Raw genomic sequence first — 7,366 nt, forward strand, 5'->3', positions numbered from 1 at the left:
TTTAAACCCTTTTTAAACTGAAAATACTCTGCTTCAAATGTGTATATTTATAACAATGACAAAGAGGTAAATCTTATAACATAGATAGTTAAATAGTTAAATTTTTTTAAATAAAAAATAATAAATTAAATGAAATAAAGTGACCTTTAGGGTTAAGAGAGATGTCCCCTCAATTACCTTAACAAATCAAAGTATACAACCGTCCACTTGTTCCCCAGATACTGTAAAACTGATAGGTCAGTCTGTACCTTTAAAACTCTTGATGGAAACTTAAAGTTCTCTGCCCTAAACACTTACTGTAAATATCTAAATTTACCTTAGCAAACATTATTTTTTCACATTCCAACTGCAAATGAACATTCAGCAGCAAATACCTCAGATAACTTCATATAAACCAATTATCATATATCCATAACCACAGTGCTGTAAATTACTCAGTTACTCTAATGGGCCCCAAAAAAATAAAAGCCGGAATTAAAATAAACAACCCCCGTGGCAGGCCTGAATGCTGCTTGAGCGCGCTGAATGACAGATTACAGTGGATGGTCCCTTCGCTCCCTGAGCAGGGTACCAGTGAGGTCTCTACCCTCTAATATTCGTCTTGGTTCGTAGCTATTCGCCACTCAAAATACAGTTGCACACTCACACTGCAGCGTCTACTTCTCTCGCATGTCTCCCTCGTTTCTCTGCTCTTCCAGTTCCTCTGACTAGGACTAGTCCCGACCCCTATTCAATCATACCTGTTAGGAACTAGATGTCTCTGTCAGTGGACTAATCAGAGGCACATAAATAAAAGCATCAGGTTAATATGTCTCACCTCGTGATGTGCGTTCTAAATAAACTATGAAAACACTGTCCTCTTAAAGGAACAGTGCCTACTATAGTAACAATGTAGGGTTTACACTGCTGTGTTTAAATTAGCTCTGGGGTTTAACCCCGTGGCTACATGTAAAAAGCAAGTGACAGAAAACTTTGCTCATTTCTCTATGACAAAGCTGTTTTAGTGAGGAAAGCTGAAAGGACACAGACTGACTGACAAATGCTCTTCTGCGTTCTGTGTTTTAGGAGGAAAACTGCCTCAGTTATACTCTCATATTAGTTTCACATTTTCTCCATCAGCTTTGTATGATACCCTGGAATGAAGACAGGAAGGAAAGACTTTGTTAATGTTTGTTTATTCATCATGTAAACCTTCAGTTTGTTCACACATCCCATCAGTAAAGTCTGTTAAATGACTCTTGTTCAATGATTTCAGGTACAGATTCACTTCATCCACACAAGCAGTGTGTTTGAGCAGAATCCCAAGTACATCAATTCAAATATTCAGCAAACATTTAGAGCACAGAGAAGTTTCCATTTTCATGCAGAGAAATGTCAGTTCAGGTAAACAGGAAATCATCCTGAGCAGTGATAGCCTCCATGGCTAAACAGACACAGGAAGGAGCGCCACCTAAAGAAACTCAAACATTTACACAGCAACTAATGAGAGAAGACGTCAAAGTACCGCCCACAATGTTTGATTGACAGCTGATCTCTGTGCAGTGAAGAAATGCCACAACAATCAGCTCTCAGCAACAAACATGAAGACAAAATAAGTTTAAGGATTAAAACACAACTGTCCCTGAAATGACTTCTATTAGAGTTTACAGAATTTAGCAGTGACTCCATAATAATACAGCCAAAGTCCAGCATAGAGAGGCTGAGTGAATGTGGTCTGGACTCTGTGGAGGAGAGTCATGGTTTCAGAGATGCTGTAGAAGGACAGAATACCTGCACTGTGATCCAGGTACACTCCTACTCTGGAGGACCGAGGACCTGAGAAGGGAGTTTGGACATTGTTGTACAAAAAGGTATAACTGTCTTTCTCACAATCTAATGCCCAAGATTTGTCATTGAATCCAAAGTCACATTTCCTCCAGCTCCCTGCTCTGCTGATATTCTTGTATGCAACTGCTACATGAACTCCTCTCCCTCTCCACTCCACCTCCCAGTAACAACGTCCAGTCAGACTCTCTCTACTCAGGACCTGCCAACAGCTAGCGAATCTGTCTGGGTGATTAGAATAAGACTGATTTTTTCTCATTAATGTTGCTTTTCTGTTCCCCTCAGATAATAACAGACGTATGTGTGCTGTGTTTGGATCCAGAGTGATTTCACGGGAATATTTTAAGAATCCAGCTCTGGTCTTGGGCACTGGTTCTGACAGTAAAACATCCACTTCAGTCACTGTCAGTGAGACGTTTGTCCATTTTGCACTCAGAATGTCCTGTAGTCTATTTCTGACTTCTAACACAGCTGCTGTCACATCCTCAAAGTAGCGCAGAGGACGGATGTTGATGCTGGATGAGTCTGTAGATTCACTGAGTGCTGACAGTGAGGGGTAGTTGTGTAGAAACTGGGTGTGATCCTCTGTGAGTGAGAGCTGCTTCAGCTCAGCGTCTTTCCTCTTCAGCTCAGTGATCTCCTGCTCCAGCTTCTCCTGAAGCTCTTTGACTCGACTCACTTCAGTGTCCTGCTGGGATCTGAGCTGCCGCTTCACATCGGACCTTCTCTTCTCCATCAGACGGATCAGCTCGGTGAAGATCTTCTCACTGTCCTCCACTGCTTTATCAGCAGAGCCATTGATAGCCTCCACCTCCTGCTGAAGCACCTTCACATCTTTCTCTCTGTCCTGGATTCTCTGCTCAATTTTTTGTCGACTCACCCAGAGCTCTCTCTGCCTCTTAGTCCTTTCTGCTGCAGCTGAGACTGTGTCGTGGCCTTTATGTTCATCCACAGAGCAGAGATAACAGATACTCTGCTGATCAGTACGGCAGAACATCTTCATCACCTCATCATGCCGAGAGCAGATGTTCTCCTGGAGCTTCTTCTAGGGCTCCACCAGCTTGTGTTTCTTTAACGGAGCAGCATCATAATGAGGCTGCAGGTGTTTCTCACAGTAAGAGGCCAGACAGACCAGACAGGACTTGAGGGCTTTCACTTTTCTCCCAGTGCAGACTCCACAGGCCACATCTTCAGGTCCAGCATAGCAGTGATCAGCAGGAGCAGCTTGGAGTACAGTCTTCAGTTTCCCCACTAAAACTGCCAACATGTTGTTTTTCACCAGGACAGGCCTCTGTGTGAAGGTCTGCCTGCACTGAGGGCAGCTGGGGATTTTCTTCTCCTCCTCTGCATCCCAGTGGGTTTTAATACAGTTCATGCAGTAGCTGTGTCCACAGGGAATAGTCACCGGATCCTTCAGTAGATCCAGACAGATGGAACAAGAGAAGGTTTCCCGATCTAGCTGAACTCCTTTCTGCGCCATTTCATCTCTCAGTGACGACTGTCTGAGTTTCACTTTCTCAGAAGTAAAACTAGTTTGAGCTGAGGGGAGGGAACAAGGAAATATATAGACAGAGTGGAGCTCGCTGTGTTGGAGAGCAGGAAGCAGAGGGAGGGGTTATCAAACTGCAACTCACTCCAGGAAGAAGAGCATCTGAGAGTTTGTTTTCTCATTTACAGCAAAGCCTTTGTTAAAACCTTCTCCCCGTTTGAAAGCTTTAAAGCTCTAAAATTCTTCTTGGCTCCTCAGGCTTTGCTGATGGCTCCATTTTTCTCCAACTCTGTAAATTATGTTCAGGTTTATTTTACTGGTTAAAACCAGTTGACTAACAATAATCAAAGTAAACTGTCATAAAAGATGTTAGATTTGTCATTACAGCGGCCAACTGTCCGCTAAACACTTATTCTTACAATAGTGTTACCTAAGCACTCACAGTTCTTTCCATTTTTTAGTGACTGTCGCTTAATCTCATGGTTGTTTTCAAAAGTTTTGGTTGCTAACGCTGCCGTACTTTAGCTTAGCCGTTAGCGACTTTAGCTCAGCAGCTAGTGATGGCTTCTCCTTCTTTCCTCTCGCTCTCCTACTGTGTGTCAGATGTTCAGTTACTCCTCTGCCTCCTTTAGCGGTAATGGTACGTTTAACAAGTGTAGTTTATTTGTAGACATGGAGGCGAGGCTCAGTGATTTAGAAGTCCGGTTCCGCACCTTGGTATATCAGTCTTTAGCTACTGTAGCTAGCCAGTCCGCAGTAGTTGGTGCGGAACGCGTCACCACCAACCTGTTCACGTTTCTAACAGATTTTCCCCACTCAGCGACACACCCGCTGAGAAACCAACTCTGATCATTGGCAGCTCCATTTTGAGAAACGTGAAGTTAGCGAAGCCAGCAGCCATAGTTAAGTGCATCCCTGGGGCCAGAGCGGGCGACATTGAGTCTTATTTGAACTGCTGGATAAACGTAAATACAGTAAGATTGTTATTCACGTTGGCGGTAATGACTCCCGGGGCCTGTACCACGAAGCAGGACTTGAGCTTATCGAGGTAACTTCGTGGTTAACTCTGGGTTTTCAGTACCATGACGGTGGTTCACTTCTTACTGGGGTAGATTGCTATGGTAACTTATGCTGAACGGCTAACCTACTCTGGAGCAGGTTATGTTCCAGATAAGAGATCAACTCTATGAAAAGGCCGCCTACTGACCAATCAGCTCTCTTGGAAAATGACATCACCATCTGTAGGAGATCCCACAGACTGTTTTAGCCAATAGGCTGCTTTATGTTTGCAGCGGCGATGTGGAGAAACTCTTGTAGGCTATAGTGATATCATCCTACAAAGACTAATTAAAAGCCTAAGGTTATTGTAGGACTATATGTATTTACAGTAAGCCTACTTACTGCTTTTAAATGTGTTTAATATTTATTTGCTCCCAGTCCGTTTAACACTGCTTGTTGCAGCCGTTAAAAAAAATGGGTTTCATTTTTCTTATGTTAGGCTGAATATTATGAGCAATTTGGTTGGGATATTGAAATACAAAATTTTAATATGAACGTAGGCTATTAAGATAGTAGCTTTCTTACAGACTCATCATGTAGCCTACCTCCCCACCTTTTGAGGTGAGTTTTCAGTAGCCTAAATGTTGAGATTCAGTCTTTCAGCCACTATTTGAGCACATTTTATGGCATGAATGGATTTTTCATTTCATTGCTTTATGAAGTTAATTTAGAGCCATTCTATGGGAAAAGGGATCAGAACGGCAATACTTTCCTGAGGTACCCTGTGGATGGAGAAGGATTGGACAATTCCTTTACTGTCCTGCTAGGTGTCAATAGAGACACTTAAAAGCAACAGCATGTCGGTGCAAATTAGGATATACTTTTTTCTGTCTTTCCCAATACTCCAGGGGGTTGCGATGTTTGGTTCACCCAGGTACGTTTGGACCTCCACTGTCGCGTCTGCAGTGACATTTTGTGTCCTAGTCTGCAGGACTGCGGTGTTCAAATGATGCCACAGACTGTAAGTGACTAAATACAGTAAGACAATTAGTATGTATTACAGTATCTATTACCTTGAATCAAAGGCTTCTGATATGTGACTATGAGCAGTGAGCCTCTTCTCGGCTTCTGCTGCTTTATTGGGGCTAAAGAAGCCTATCTTTTTAAACCTGAGATCAAGCAGTGTTGCCAGTGACATGATGCTCATTGATTGCAGTGTATAGCTTGTACCGTAACTGTCTGCTCAGACTCTCACACAGTGTTTTGGTCAAGAGCCTTTTTACAAGTAAATATAAAGTATGCGCCACACAATTTGTGTGACGCAAATGAAGCTCCTTGGCACAAGCACCATCAGTCACAAGGTAAGTAACTTTGTTTGTAATACCCCACTGTGACATAAGTGCTGCTTTTACTTGTGCCAAATTTTCAGCAGTTTTGAGCACCCCTAAAACAACAGAATACAAAGAGGTGCTTGCATCTATAAAATGGCATGTCACAGCTAGATACGCGTCGGTGTTGATAGAGATACACACATCTGATGTTAAACTAACTGCTGACACGTTCAACACCAAGGCTTTGGCTTTCGCCTTGGATTCCTTATATTTGTCCTCCATTATAGCTTTCAAAGCCTAAAGGAAAGAAGAGAACACTCTTGGAATGGCAAATATGGGGAAATAGGGAAAAATACATGTGCTCACAAACGCATCTGCCTTGTGGGGAGAACATAGGAAGGGTTCAAAGCTTTAACAAGCTTTCTGAACCCTTTGTCCTCCACAATAGTGAAAGGCTGGGAATCCTCAATCACCCCATTGACCAAGATATTAGATTTGTCCGTTAACACCTCTTTGTATTCTGACAATCAACTTGCATTCTTCTGGAGAAAATACAGAGCTTGCGCCGTTGCGAAATAACTGTAATGTTGGTACAGACTGAATGAATAATGGTGCAGATATTTATAGTAATGTTAATTTATAATAATAACAATAGGACTTGTAATAACAATTTTTAGCAGAGGGTGTCGAGCAGGAACACGGGGGCAGCAGGTGACTCGCAACCACAGATCCAGACTCTACAGCTCCAGAGCCAGAAACACCTGCAGGAAGTGATAGGAGGAGAGAGGAGAGGGACGAGAAAGCACAAGACTACCAGAAAGGGGAGAAGTTGTGTTAGTAACATGCAATAATGGGATGAGGTTGCATACAGAGGGAGAGAAAGTAGAGGAGAGAGGAGCTCAGTGCATCATGGGAAATCCCCCTGCAGTCTAGGCCTATAGACCCTTTTTTAGCCGACGTCAGAGGTACGTCACAGCGTTAGCTGGAGGCAAAACAAATGGACATCCAGAGGCGGCCAATACAAACCAGCACAGGGTCAGCTACACAAGGAGCTTAAAGTGTCATCTTGTTGTGTTGTTGGTTGCCAGAATCGACGGAGTACAGGCAATTTGAAATTTTATCGCATACCTGCTGCCACTGCCAGACAAAAAACCCATAGACAGCTGTGGTTAAACGCAATAAAACAAGCAGACTGGACAGAAACGATCATCAAAAATGCTCGCGTATGCAGCGCACACTTCATATCAGGTAAGTTAAGGTAAATAAACTATTGTCTTTCGTTGGTAAAGTAACGTTATCTACATATTTCTCATAATGCTAAATGCCCACTTAAATAGAAATTGGGTAACATTAACAAGTATAGTTATTTCTGTCGTGATGCTGACTTTTTGAGGCCCGTGTCATGTACAGGTATTATGTTCAAGTAGTTGGATTTGCTAACTTTCGCCACAGTTAGTAGCCAACGAAAAGGATAACCTTAGCTAGCTAACTACATAGTAAGGTAGGCTGACACTAGCTTTAATTACTTCTTCTTATTTTTTCTTCTGTTTACAATGACCCAAGCCTGGTACATGGTCGTCTTCTGGCCTTGGCGCTGGCTAGGCAGAACTTCGGATCGTACGACACAAAACTCATCTGTTAAATCTTTGTATTTTAAGTCTTGTACGTGACCATTCAGTACGTAGTTATAGGCATCTAAGAATTTATACGCCCTCAGTTTGTC

At 42.7% G+C, this 7,366-nt stretch overlaps 1 pseudogene; it reads right to left on the reverse strand.

The window, feature by feature from the left end:
• Positions 1–1,481: 1,481 nt before the first annotated feature.
• Positions 1,482–3,324, reverse strand: LOC119902626 (annotated as a pseudogene).
• Positions 3,325–7,366: the final 4,042 nt, after the last annotated feature.

Source organism: Micropterus salmoides, unplaced genomic scaffold, assembly GCF_014851395.1.
Source record: "Micropterus salmoides isolate LMB-PRFRI ecotype aquatic unplaced genomic scaffold, ASM1485139v1 Ms_hic_scaffold_14, whole genome shotgun sequence".
NCBI lineage: Eukaryota > Metazoa > Chordata > Actinopteri > Centrarchiformes > Centrarchidae > Micropterus > Micropterus salmoides.